The following is a 14,321-nucleotide window of genomic DNA, read 5'->3' as shown; positions in this document are numbered from 1 at the left end:
CGGAGAACAAATGTCGCCCTGGACACTTATGCCAGAGAGTCAATGCAAATGGCGCCTCTGCTTGCTGAGCTGGTGCAGCTTGTGGAGAGGCTGCCTGTGGCTTGGGCCACGCCAGGGTTTGCTGTTGGACACTGGCCTCTCTGGATTATTCATTCTTCTTATGAAACAGGCCCTTTTGAGTGCTGACGCCACACACGCAAGTGGCTGTGTCAGTGGGTACAGGTGTCTGCCCCACGGCTGCCATCTTGTCGGCTCTGGCATGGCAGGAGGCTTCTTGCCTGGGGGGGGGGGCTCAGTGCGGAAAGGTGCTGCGGGGCCGTGTCAGGCCGGCAATGGGCGGCCGGCGCGTGCGCAGTGCCCCTGCCCGGCGGGAGGGCTGTGCCGCTTTCAGACGGGACAGGAGGGTCAGAGGCTTCGGTGCTACTTCTTCGCCGCCCCCACGCAACGCTCATGGGGAGGGGGAGGGGGAGCGAGAAGGCGCAGCCGCAGCCACCCAATGAGGAGCGCGCGCCTACTCGGCCCACTCGAGAACAGCGTGTTTCCCTCGCGCGAAGGGCGGGGGAAGGGCAGGAAGGGCGTGGCCAATCTGAGGGCCGGAACGCACGTCACGCAGCTGCACAGCCAATCAGGAGCGCGCTCTCCAGGGCGTCGCGAGGCCAGCCTGCCCGCGCGCCCGGAGCCCCTTGCCTCGCGGCCCGCCGGCCGGTCACCGCCGCCTGCTTCCTCCCGCCCGGCCGCTGCGTCGCGTCGGCACCCCGCGGTGTGGGGGCGGGGTCCCGGGGGCGGGCCACGTGACGGACCTGGCAGCCAATGAGGAGAGCGGGCGGCGGCGCGCAGCACGCGAGGGTCTCCAGCGCTGCGAGCGGGCCGCGTGGCGGATCGGCGCCGCGTGGAGCCGGCGGCGGGAAGCAGGTAGGTGCTGGCGGCGGGGCCCGGCCCAGCCCAGCCCAGCCCATTCCTCCCCCATTTTGAAGTTTTATTCGAGGAGGCGCCGTGCAGTGTGCGCGTCACGTGACCGCGGCGGCCCAATCACACGTGACCGCAGCCGGGAGCCTGCCCGCGCCGCGCTTGAGGCCACGGGATGGGCCGGGCCTGCCCCGCCTTCTCCTCTCGCGAGCAGGGGGCCGGCGGTCACGTGACGGGCGCCCAGGCGGGGGCGGACAAGGGGCTGGAGCGGCGCCGTATCCGGGCATTGCGGGGGTGGGCTCGACCCCGGGAAGTGGCTATGCCAGGAGTCGCTCCGGGCCGCGGGGCTTCGCGGCGTAGGCGACCGGGCAGGACTGGCAGCCTCGCTTGAGCCTGAGCGCCCGGGGCCGCCCTCACGCGCCTCGCGGGCAGCGCTCCCCGACACGGCCTCGGCCTCGGTCTCGGCTCGTGCGGCGGCTCCGCCCCGCCTGGGCGCCGTTCCAGCAGCTTTCTCGCCGCCCCCTGCTGCTTCCCTTGCAGAGGCTGGAGCCAGGGGTGTGGCCGCCACGCAGCAGCGCGGGGGTGGGTCCGCCTCCGGCAACGCGGGGCGGCTCCACCGGAGCTTGCTGCCCTGCTCCTGTCCCTTCCTTTTCCCTCGCCGTGGGGAAGGGCAGGGATCTGGGAACAGTAGTTGTCGGTGGGGATTCCCCCTCCTCCCCACGCAGTGGCACCTAGAGCTCTTCTGTGCAGGATTTGTGCCTAGTCAGCGGGAAGCAAGTCCAACAAGGAGGCTTTCTTGCCTCCTCGAAGGCACTCAGGGGCTGGCACAGACTGTACTAGGATCACCTGCACCTTGTTCTTTTTTAGGTTGTTTTTTTTTTTTTTAACCATGAATCTTGCACATACAGGACTAGATACTTAACTCTTAACCATGATGGAGAGGGGATTTCATAGCAGCCTTCAACTACCTGAAGGGGGGTTTGAAAGAGGCTAAAGCTAGATTGTTCTCAGTGGTGGCAGATGACAGAACAAGGAGCAATGGTCTCAAGTTGTAGCAAGGAGAGTTTAAGTTAAATATTAGGAAGAATTTTCTCACTAGGAGGGTAGTAAAACACTGAAACAGGTCACCCAGAGAGGTGGTGGAACCTCCATCCTTGAAGGATTTTAAGACCTGGCTAGACAAAGCCTTGGCTGGGATGATCTAATTGGGGATGGTCCTGCTTTGAGCCCCAGAGGGTTGGACTAGATGTCCTCCTGAGGTTCTTTCCACCCTCATTTCCAATGATTCTATCTACTTTTTCTTTCTTGGGTCAATTTTATAACTGTATTTGGGGTGGATGTTCTTATTAAGTTACGTCACAAAAAAGTCACAAGTGATGATTAGGTGTAGTCTATCCATAAAATTTTGAGGGATAAGCAAAGAGTGGGGGGTGGCATGTCTTGGACCAGAGGTGGCCAGTTCGTGGCATGGGCAGCCTCTGTGTATGGCACCCTCCAGATCAGGAGGGAGCAGGCAGCACACAGCCAATAGGGCAGGGAGCTTAAAGCAGAGCAGCAGCACAAGTAGGGGGAAAAGAGATCAGAATGGCACATAAGGAGAGCACAGGGCTTAATTTGTGGTAGCCCTGCCAAAAAAGTTGGCCCCTCATTGTCTTGAACTATCATGTTCCTGTGATTGTGAATTTTCTGGGTAGTCCAACCCTTAGAATCATGTTCATTTTTTCTGAGTTGAGCTTTGGAAGGAAATGTATGGAAATGAATTAAGGAAAATGAAGAAAATAAAAAGAGGAACACCCAAAAACAGCAAGGAAAAGGAACAGAGAAGATCAGAAAGTGAGGGCTAGACAAGGAGAAAATAAATGAAGTGTTTCTGGTAGAAAAGAATCTGCTGTCCATCGCAAGAACCCCTACCTCCAAAAAAGCCAATTTTGGAGGTGAGGAGTAGAGCAACAGGGGAGAGCTGAATTAAACTGTCCTATGTTGGAACGGTGTCCTAATCTGACACATCTTTCAAGAGTAATTCTTTACCCTTCCTGAAAGCCTTCCATCTAGTGATCTGCAAGTGCTTTGCAAACACTACACCTCATTATCTCTGTTTAATAGAAGGAGAAACACAGATGTGGAAATGACTGCTCTGAAATTAAAAGGAATAAATCAGTGATGATGATGAGGAAGAAGAAAGTACAGTTCTCATCTCTTGACACCAGCTTAGGGCTTTCATGAAAAGACTGCTTTTCCAGGTTTTTTTCCAATCACACTAACAAGGTATAGTCTCTCTTCCCATCAGCTAAGGAGTGGTAGAGAGAGAGCCTACCAAAGCCTTTTTTTTGGTGGGGGGGGGGAGGGTTTTTTGAGTGGGCTTGAGTTTATTACTCTACAGCAACAGTTTGTTGAATGGTTACTTGGTCCTCAATACCAGTGAGCTATTTTTCTGTTAATCTCTGTAACAGACTCCCGTTCCAGGTAGCATGATCCCCTGGAAGCCCTCTCAGCCCTTATCAACTTTGCTCTCTTTGAGCAATTTCCCTTTTCACTTTCCTGCCACACCTTGATGTATTTATCTTTTAGAAAGTGGGAGGCTGCCTCATGGCTCCCCAAGTCTGGTCTCACACTTTTGAACACGTGTGTCAGGTCTGTGCTCTGTTCATCCTTATAGCAGGCCCTCTGGGTTTTAGGGACTCTGGTCCCCTCAGTCTCTGGCTGTGGCCCTCCTGACTGTTGGTACATCCTAGACTAGTTGAGACCTATGGGTTCTACAGCCCTGCCCACCTCCAGCTGTGGCCCTTCTTGGCCTTTGGCCCCTCCTGAGCCCTGGCCCCACTCTTAGGCCAGTGAGACTTATGGGCAGCCTGGCCCTACCTGCTCCCCAGACCCTTCAGCCCTGTGCTCTGTTTTCAAGCCCTCTCGTTTCTGCTCTCTCTCTCTCTGGGTCCTTTGGCCCTTTGTTGTCTGGGTGGGCCCTCTAGCCCCTCTCTCCCTGGCCAGCTGAGACTTCTTTACCTGCCCTTAGTCCCTTTCACAAACCTCCAGATGCTCCCCAGCACAAGGGCATACTGAATGGGGGCTGGTCTGTTGTCTCCAAAGCCAAACCCCCATTCTTAAGGCCATATTCCGACAGGTGTGCTTGATGTGAGCCAGAGTCATTCTCTCAACAGCCTGCTCAGGATTTCCTTCCCTGTCAGTGCCCAGAGTAAGACTGCTTGCCTGCCTACCTACCGCAGGCTCTTGGCTTTTATATACCTGAAGCCCAGCCCAGCCCCCTTCCAGTCAGGTGTCTTCACTGATTGTTGCCTGAGCTGTTTCTAAAGCCTTCTGTCTTATTAAAGTGACAGTCATGCTAGGTGCCCTGTCACAGTCCCCTTCCTGTTTTTTTATTTCAATTTGTCTGCTCTCTTCAATTCAGACAGTACTTTTCTGAATGAGCCTTCTTCAGAGCGCGTGCACCTAGTGCATTCTTGTTGATGGAACCAGCTATTAAGAGTCTGAAATGTGTGAGAATTGTGTCATTTTTGTCTGTGACGTGCCACTGTACTTCCTGCCACAGCAGCATAAGCAGCATGGCTCTCCTGTTTTATTCCACTGTTCTGAAATTTTTAAAATGGAGAGGAGAGAACTTATTGAAAAATCGCGTGGACTTCCTGAGCAGAAATCATATGATTTCTGATCAAATAGTTGAAAACAATATAAGATATTTGTAAATGTCACAATTAAAAGAGCACCTAGATAACTAGTGTGTGTACAGAAGTTGCTTTTTCTGCCACTTTTTAAAAATGCTTTGTTGACATGACTTAACAGAAGTGCATAGCTTTACAGAACTTCAAAAATAGGTACAGCACTTTAATTAGCCCCTGTTAAATGAGATATTAAACTTGAAGTGCTGTACTTGGGTTGCTGACAAGTGACATTTGTCGTGTGATCGGCCCCCTGAAAGTGCTCTACAGCGGTGCCCTGGCAAAAGTGCACAGCTGCAGAGCACTTTAAAAGTGGCTGATTACATGACAAATTAACTCTCATCTGATGAGGGATCAGATGAAGGCATTCCAAAGCGGAGCATCTTGGGTAACTTCTGTTAGTCCCTGTGCATGATTGGGGCTGGGCTGATGCAGCCCTGACCCAGGTACTGTCTGTAGCAAGGGAAGGGGGAGGGAGGTGCAGGCTGGTGTTTCCCCAGCCTGAGCTGGAGGGGGAAGGATGGATTGGAGCCCCACTGCCTCATGTCCCTCCTCCCCCCCCGCCCCCCCATCCCAATCCCTCTCCCCCTGCCTCCAGCTCAGGTTGGCAAACCTCAGCCTGCAGGCCCCTCATCTCCCCTCCCTTCCTGCAGATAGCATTGGAGCTGGAAGGTGGGGCAGGGCTAACCGGGAGAAGCTGCAGGCAGGCAGCTCTGCAGCTAAGCCAGTGAAGGAATGCAGCTCAATTTCCCCCCCTTCTCCTCCCACAACAGTGAACATCTGCCTGGTGAGGGGAGAGGTCACCCTAACTCATGGCACATTCTGTGAAGCACCATGAGTTAAAGCAGGGAGCTGTACATCTGTCAGGTCCCTCTAGCAACCTACAGTGTTTTAAATAACTTCTGTACGCTTGTCAAATTTCTAATCTGTGGAGAAGCCCAAGAAGGCTATGGAGTGCACCTTGCCTCCTAGCTTGGAAAGTGCAGGGAGGATCAGAGCCTCTCCACCCCCCAACCAAACACTCTACTTCTGTCATACTTAACTGTAACTGTATAGTGCTATAAAAAGTGCTCTAAATTATACTACTGTAAAATGTGCGTGGAGTACCTCTGTACATACCCCTAGATTTTTCTTTTTAAAGAAGAAGAAACTACCAAACACCAGTGTTCTGGGTGAAAACCAGCATTCTGCTTGTCCATCTCCTTGTGTACACTTTTGTAAACCCCAGCCCTATAATTTGCATTGCTTATGGTAGATCTAAATCTCTTCACTAACATCCATGGGGCTCATGCTTGAGAAGTGCCTCCACATTGTTGCAGGTTCAGTACTTCTGGAGTAGGATACTCTTAAAGAGATGCTGCCTCATCTCTAGGTCAGTGTGCAAATGCCACTGAGATGGCAAGGACAAAGAAGTTGGGAGAAAAAAAACCTATAGAGTAGTCTTATATGAAACGAGTAATTCAGTTCACTTTGATCTCCAGTGTACAGGGGTCCACAAATCAGTGTAACAGAAAGCACTGCTATTGGCTCTGGATGTACAAAGCTCAATTATTTAAGAGGCGTGGTGATTCTGCTGGAGGTGATACTGCTCGTGTAATTATGACAGTTGATTACAACGGCCATATTGTATTTAGCCTGAAGATGCAAGATGTTTCCGTGCTTCAGGACTGTTAATCTCAGACCTTTTACCAGTCCTAAATTCACTAAAAAATGTCCCCTTCCTCTGAAAAATCTGTTGTTGCATGGCAGGAGTAAAGGCCTTCAGTTTTCAACTTGCTGAATATTTTCTCTAAATGAAAAATGTTTTTCTGTAAGTTTGCTTACACAGCTGTGATGTCTCCCTGTAGGCCTCATTACAAAACATTTTTGAAGCTTCTCAGTTGCCTAAAAAGCTTTATAGTTTAATTTACATCTAAATTAGACTTTTGAGGTGACATTAGATTTGTCTATTCCCTTGCAATTTTCTGCTCTAATTTCTGTATGGTTTTCAGTTTCTTGTGTCAGAGTCTGTGTAATGATAAGATTCATTGGCTAAATGTACTGGGCTATGTTCTGTGCTTATGTATGCCTTTACACCCTTGCTGCAATCAGTGCCACTTCCTGGGGAAAATTGAAGTAGAATTTAAATGTGTTTATATTACAAATATATTGCAAAACATGAGTGAATAAAATAGCTGAACTTGAAGTGTCAGTATAAGAACCTTGCTTGCAGCATGCCAAAGTGACCAAAGATAAGTGACTAAAGTGTATTAGCCCTCCCCTCCTGTTTTTCCCCCCCCTCCCGGTCCCCCAAAGGTGTTCTTAAGATATCTGTCTTGGACAAATCAAGATAATTGTTATTCATTGTAAATGCCTTTTGCATTCATGCAGAGATGCTTCATTTGCTTGTCAGGAATGCAAAAACTGATTTAAGTTATCCAATAACATAGAGTTAAAGCTTTAATTGACCCAGGCAGCAGACAGATGTAATATTTAAAGCATTTCAAATGCTTTTTAAATGCTTCAAAGGCTAGCTGTAGGGATACATGTGCACAATGGGGTCCTGAGGGCCTCCTGGGGCTCCAGCAGTGGCGATCTGGCAACAGGGAGCCTGGCTGGCAGTGGAGTGTAGCTCCAGCTGGCCAGGTGGTGGTGCATGCTGTCACCACATACACTGCCCTGCTTTTTTCTGCTACAGGGTTTTGTGTTTTTGGTTTTCTTTGACACCAGGATCTATCTCCCAGTGCCAAAAAATCTCCCTCGCTGTAGGAACGCTTGCATGTGCAGTGTGTGTGGCACTACAGTTGGATCTGTGGCACTACATACTTCACGTATGCGCTTGTCTGGACATCCTCTGAAGTGTTAAAAATAGTCTTTCTTGAACTGTTTTGAAGCACTTCTTAAACAGAGAGGGGACTCTCAGTAGGGTGTTGAATGAACAGTTCCACAGCCTGCCAGACTATCCGGTTGCTGGGTTCTCTGGCTTTTCTAGCACTTGAGGCCAGGGTGTGTGGCATCAACAGTTGAGTCTTCTTCCCTACTTTGGGGCAGGGGGAAAAGGGGAGTGTACCTGCAGATCCACTGCAGCTTCTTCCAGCACACCCTGGCTGTAGAGCAGCGTTTCTCAACCCATGGGTCACGACCCAAAAGTAGGTCGCATGAATATATGAAAGGGTCTCAAACAGATTTTTAAAATGGATTCTCCTTTAAAGGAGAAAAATGTGAGAAACCATGGGTCTTTCCTTGCAGGCTGGCAGAGTTCCCGCCTGATCTCTGGAGGCTGGGGGCGGGGGTAGCATGTCGAGAGTGAGGGGCACTGGGTTGGGACTGGCCACTGATGTTTGCGAATGGGTCCTGGGACAAAAAGTTGAGAACCACTGCTGTAAAGGATACAGCTATGGTGATTTTTAAGGTTGGGGTGGGACTGGGAAAATGTGCTTAGGATTAGGGAGATGGGTGGAATTCTTGGGTTTTGGGGTGTTTGTAGTTTGGCTTGATGTAAATTGCTCTGAGTCCTTTTGGGCAGGGTAAGATATAATAAGTAAATCCTTACAATTGCAATGTTGCTTCAAGATGAATACAGATCTTCTTGTGTACCATGTATACAGCCCTCTTCCATTCCTTTAAGTGACTGTTTCCATTTACGTATGGAGTATAAACACAAGCCATTGTTTTATCTGGTGTTTAGATTAAGCTGTACCTGTTTGTTTGTTTTTTATCAGACCTGAGGAAGGGCATTTTGTGCCATAAAGCTTGTCTAACATCTCTCCCAACTTAAGAGTTTTTTTTTTTTTCCAGTAAAAGATACTGCCAAAAAACCCTTGCTTATTATGTACCACAGTAACTGAATACTTAAGGTCCACTTCATTATAAATGAAGCTTAATTTTTAAGTGTGCGTGTGTGTGTTTGGTCACATGTCATGATAGCCGTGTTAAACATGTGACTTGTTTCTAGCCTGGGTGTGGTAATAGGCCTGTTAAAAAAGAAAAAGTCATTTTGAACCATTACAAACAAAAATACCTTTCCCCTCCCCAAGTTAGTTTACATTTCAGAAACAAGTCAGTTCTCTGAAACGTGTCTGGTTGAGATGGTATCTGGTAAGATGCATGCAACATGAAAACTGGAAAATACTGAGTGACATCAACTAGCTGGAGGGTAGCATTTATTTTCAGTAACTCCCTTCTGGCCCAAATGTGAAAGTCCTGTGCATCTGATCAACGTAGAGCATTTCTACTTTTAAAGTCTGAGTTCTGAGTATTTATATAGGGGCAGATGTGATTTTCTTTCCTCATTTGCTTGCTTCTCACATTAATGTAGTGAGGACCGCAAGTGTATAATTCATGCCTTATTGTGTTATAAGTTAATAATTTAAGAACCAAATTACAGAATTGATAACAGCAGACATTTTGATACATTTATAACATAATTCAAGCTGCAACACATCTTGTATAAATGACATAAGATGTATTTGGATAATATATTTTAATATTGGTTGTTATTGATGTCCAGTAAATGGACAGAACCCTACACCTTTTTATGGATGAGTTTAAAGCTGTCATACTAGTATTAAGATGCTTTCCTCATGGAGCTTTTCAAGTAATTGTACTTTGGATGCTTGTTTATGGGCTGTGCCTTAAAACTTCATATAAAAGTATGTAGAGAACTTAACAATAATTGCATTGTTTTATTGATGAATTGCTTTATCTGCCTTTCAGGTGTACCATATGAATTGCTAAACATGGATTGTAGGGAGGGCTAATTTCACTAAAGCATCTTTAACAACTCTGTACTGATTTGAGAGGTGGTTCTGTAACTTTTCAAAATACTCATAAATTACAACATTAAGCCTTACTCCTATGGTAAAGCCTTATTCACATGGTGTGAAACTAGCAAGTGGAGTTATTCCATATTACTTGGCTATTCCAATGTAACTCCCCTGAGCAGACGGTGACTTTTATTTCTGAAGCAAAATCATTACTCCAGAATAGTCCTCCTGGAACATTATCTACAAAACAATTTATTGTAAAATAGGTATAGTATAGGGGTACTCAACTCCTGACTTGAGGGCAAAATTCAGCCCTCTAAACTATGGTATCTGGCCAAATGACCAAGTCCTGATTGTGGCAGGATAAGGCCTGGGTTGTCCCTTTTTCCCTGCATCTCCCCCTGGCCACCCAGCCAGATGAGAGCTGGGCTGGGCTGGGCTTTTGCCTCCTCTTATCCTGATTAGGCACACTGGGACAAGTGAGGCCCAGGCCCACACTGGCTGCACGGAGAGTGGAGGGAGGAGATGAGATCAGGTGTTGGGGTCTCTCTCCCCCGCCCTCCAACCTTCTCCCATGCAGCCAGTGGGCTTGGGCCTCATCTGCCCCCATGTGCCAGATCAGGATAGACTGGGAAGTGCCCATAGAGCCCACAAGGCAAAAAAGTTGGGCACCACTAGTATAGGGGACTATGGAGTTTTCCCTGGTCAGCAGGCCCTAACATTATAAGGGGGCCTGTTTCCTCATTCCTTTACTCCTGTTCCCCTAAACACTTTTGCTGCTTCTTCCAGTATTGCTTTAGACTGCCTCCTTACCAAAGGAAGGATTAGAATAGCATGACCCTTATGTTGTCTCTACATTAGCAAACTTTTACTTGCATTTCACCACTGGAGGCAGTGGTAAGGGGAGCTGTAGTGTAGGTAAGGGGATGAGACCACGTAATACAGTAATGGCAAAAATAGCTGAGAGGTGTCTTCATTGCTCCTTTTGTAGTTCTTACAGGTAAAGTAAAACTAGTGAGGAATTTATGCTATGCAGCTTGCTAATTTAAATTAAGCCTTAGACTTACTCTGTTACAACTTTTGAGGGAAGCAGAAATATTTTGAAAAGTGTGGGAAAACTAAAGAAAGATCGACCAGGACAAGAGAAAATAGTGAAACAGCTAGGAAGCGGAAAGATGAGATGAGGCTGAAGGGGAATATTCAAGGGTAGAGAATGGGACACACGAAAGAAAAAAAATGAGAGGAATAAAATATTAGAGGGAAATGTTTTTTGGGGTTTTTTTTAAGATAACAGAAAGGAGACCTGCAAGTCCTGACCTAGTGGCTTGGTTTTATATATATATATATGAGCTAAAATTCTTTGTTGTACATCTGAGTTGCTGAAACACTTTCTTGCCCCCCCCCCCCTTTGCCTTTTGGAAAAATAACACTGCTGTTTTTATTGGTTACTAAGTGAAAATAATTGTTGGTGCAAATAATTCTGGTAGTTTTTAAGAGTGGTTTTGAATCATGGGAGAAACTGAACTCAATGTTGGGTATGTAACTAATAGTAGCCTCTTGTGGTTTGGATGATTCTTTTCACATACCTTGCCTTATCTTAGAAGTTGTTGGGGGTGGTGGTCCTGGTGAAGATAAACAGTAATTTAGTAATGTAGAGCAAGAGGAGGGTCCATTTTTTTTTTATAGTACCTGAACAAGCATGTGACATTTGAGTCCTGCAGTGATAATATGACATGTACTTCAACAATCTGTATACAGCAGAGATGTGTTTAATCTTCAGTCTGCTCGCACTTTCCCTTTCACTATTTCTTCACTGGTCCTTCCTTGTTTTTTTTTAAATCTAAAACATAAATATTTCTTTACTTGTCAAGGTATATCCATGTTCTGTCCAACAGCTTGCAAAGAACAGTTTTTCTAACTATTTAGTTGTTGTAATAAAAGATATAGCATCTATCCAAAGAACCTTCTCTGCCTGTGTCCTTAGACCAACACTGCTACAACTAAACAACCCTTGTTCTGATGCATATCCATCTGTTGTCGGGAGAGGAGGGGCTGTTTGTGCAGTTTCTTTGTGATGTTCCTGGAATCCAGAGGATGTGCCCATAAGCACATAGATAAGGTTTTGTTGTTTATAAAATCATGGGTGGGCTGGCCTTTCCTAAATCGGCCAGCTCCTCAGTATTATTTTACAATGATGGGATAACTATGCTACCAAAACTGAAGGAATCTTTGGTGGCTACCCTCTTATAGTAGGCCTCTTATCCATCTCAAGCTTCAGGTTTGCTGATTTGGTAGCTTGGCCTCTCAGTATTTATTAATTTGGGCATTTTGGCACCCTGATAAATAATCATGTTTTCCCGAAATTGTGGCTAGGTTTTAAAAGGTAAAAGCCAAACTGATGCTCTTTTTTCTGGGTTTTTTTTTTTTTTTTTTGGAGTTCTGTCCACAGGTTGGCAGATGAAATAAAGTTGAAAACTCCTTGCTCGTTGCGGGGGTTTCCTCCTCCTCTCCTTCCCCTGCATTTAATGCTAAGATTGTATGTATTTATGGGAACATTGGGGAGGTTTGCGCACAGCCCTGTTCTCCTTCAGTGGGATTAGGGCAGACAAGGTTCTTTAGGTAGATGTGATATCTTTTATTAGACCAGCTTCAGTAGGCTTTGCTTTACACTCAAGTCCTTGCGTATCAACTTGTTAGCCATCTAGGAAAAATGAACAGGAGCTTCCAAGCCCAGAGAAGGCCAAGGAGACTTTTCTGTTGAGAGGAAATCTAAGAGCTTATGAGAGTTCTAATTAAATACCTCAGTTGACAGAGAAAACCGATTTATTTAATGCAGTGTGACTGGCCCGGTGCAGAGGGTAAATCCCGGTCTGTCTGTCTGCCTTCTAGTAGGTTCAGTGACTTCAGGAAGTGATTTAACAAAAGCTGCCTCTGCCTTCAGTTCCTCGGGAACGGGTCGAGCTTCAGCCTTTAAGCCCGAGCGCCTGCTCTGCGGGCAGTCTCCTCCCGGCCGGCCCGGCGCGGGCTGCAGCGAGCGGGAAGGCTCTCGTGTTTGTCATGGAGGGGTGACCTGCTTGTTTGCTGCTTGCCTGGCGGGGAAGTCGGGGGCCGGGCCGCCCTCTGCTTGCACCTCCTCAGCGGCAGCCACGAGCCCCAGAGCGGGCGGGGGATTTAAGGGCTCCTGCCGCCGCCGCGGCCGCGAGGGGCTGGGAGCGGGGTCGGACGCGAGCCCGGCGGCGCGGGCGGGCCTGGCCCCTCTCGGCGGTGGCGGGCGAGCCGCGGGGCAGGCGCTGCCCGGACCCCTGCGCGGGGAGCGGAACCGGTGGCCGGCGCGGCCTCTTCCCTTCCCCCTTGCCGCTGCGGGCTGCGGCCGGGACCGGGACCCGCCGGGGCTTCGAAGGCAGCGCCGCCTCCCCGCCCGCACCCCGCGTAGCAGGGGAGGCGACGGGGAGGGGAAGGGAGGGCAACGGCAGCCGGGCCTCGAGAGCTGCGGCCGTACGGCGCCGCGCAACCGCCGCCGCGGCCAGGGGGCGCGGGCCGCGGGCTCGGGCCGGGCACGTGACAGACGGCAGGCGGGAGGGAGGGGGACGCGGGCGGGCGGCGCGCCTGCGCGCGCGGCGGCGCGATGACGTCAGGCGGTGCGCACGCACGTTCTCCCCAGCTGGCGGACACACGGTCCGCGCGGGCGGCGGGACGCGGAGGCCCGGTGGCCGCACGGTAACGGCGGGGCGGGGGGCGCGGTGGACCCGCTTGCGTCGGGCCCCGCCTCGCCCCCGCTGCCCTCCGCAGCGCACGCAGGCCCCGCGCGCCTCCAGCGGGCCGCGGCAGCCGCGAAAATTGACACCAGGCACCGCCACGAGGCGGTAGGGCCCGGGCGCGGCTGCGCATGCGTGTGGCAGCAGCTCCGCAGGGAGTGCGCGAGGCGGAGGCTCAGGGCGCGGCTGCCGCGTCCGGCTTCGTGCGAGCCCGGAGACCCCTCTCCCCACCCCCGGTCTTCTTGGCGCGCCTTGCCGCGGGGTCACGTGGGGGGGCGGGGTCAGGCGCAGCGGTCCCGTGGGGGAGGGGCGGCGCCCGGAAGAGCCGTAGGCGGGGGCCCGGCCCGGGGTCGGTGCGAGGGTGGCTCCTTGAGCCCTGGGGCCGCGTTCTGCCCCTCCCCCCCCCTCGCTCCATCTACGTGCCGGCTGCGGCGGTTGTCTTTGGTACTGGTGAGCCCCGCCGTCTCTGCCCCTCCCCTTCCTAGAGCTCGGCCCGGCCGCACGAACGCACTCGAGGCCGCCTCGTGTATTGGCTCCCCGAGCCGCTGCTGCTGAAGCTGGTGGGAACTTATTGCCTCTGCCTCCGCGTGGGCCTGACTGCGCTGCACCTGAGACTGGATGCTGTGGGCAGCTGCTATGAGCCAGCTGCCAGGCACTCCGACGGCCTCCTTTTTCCAGGGCAGGTCACTCCCCTCTGTCTTTCTTCATTGGTGGTCTGGCTGAATTTTTTTAAAGCCGCTATTTATAGTGGCAGCAGAAGTCAGGCCACATACTGGCTTCCTGAAAGCTAGGGGAAATTGGTTTTCAGCCATTCCATTCGAGGCCCTTTCCACACGTGTTTCATGTGTTCACCACTGGGTTTTGTCTCTGTTAGTCTGTGCAGAGCGTCTGAGCAGCTGTGGCGGCGAAGAGTTTAACTTATGAATTTCCTCACCTGGGATGTGAACTCTCAAATATAAGATGCTGTTTTATTTTATTTTTTTTTTAGTAACAAGTTGTTTTTTTTGGTAGCAAAATCATTTGTTATTGAGCTTGTAAATAAATAAATAAATCCACAGTGTTAAGGTGGTTGTGTACTGCAAACACTTAGATGAGAGATGAAAGAAAACACATCGAGCATATATGTGCACATGCAGGGACTTGGACTGAATGGTATTTTTCTTATTAAAAAGGACATTGTGTGCTAAAATGAAGAGCTCCATATTTTATATTAGATATGTAGGTATATTTATGTAAACTTGCAG

The 14,321-nt window shown here is 49.9% G+C and overlaps 1 protein-coding gene across 12 annotated transcripts in view; it reads left to right on the top strand.

Annotated features, from left to right (window-relative positions):
* Positions 1–407: 407 nt before the first annotated feature.
* The window catches only part of MGA (MAX dimerization protein MGA), a 91,102-nt gene continuing 77,188 nt past the window's right edge, over positions 408–14,321 (top strand). For 10 of the 12 annotated variants that reach the window (XM_059722961.1, XM_059722965.1, XM_059722963.1 and 7 more), the window contains exon 1: positions 12,969–13,039. The gene's annotated coding sequence lies outside the window, so the exon portion shown is untranslated. Of the gene's footprint in view, positions 913–12,968; positions 13,040–14,321 lie in introns of those variants that run through there. The other 2 variants (XM_019496539.2, XM_059722960.1) reach the window with 1 other exon arrangement.

The sequence above is a fragment of the Alligator mississippiensis genome, chromosome 2, assembly GCF_030867095.1.
Source record: "Alligator mississippiensis isolate rAllMis1 chromosome 2, rAllMis1, whole genome shotgun sequence".
Classification (NCBI taxonomy): Eukaryota; Metazoa; Chordata; order Crocodylia; family Alligatoridae; genus Alligator; species Alligator mississippiensis.
This window is presented reverse-complemented; position numbering and strand designations above follow the sequence as displayed.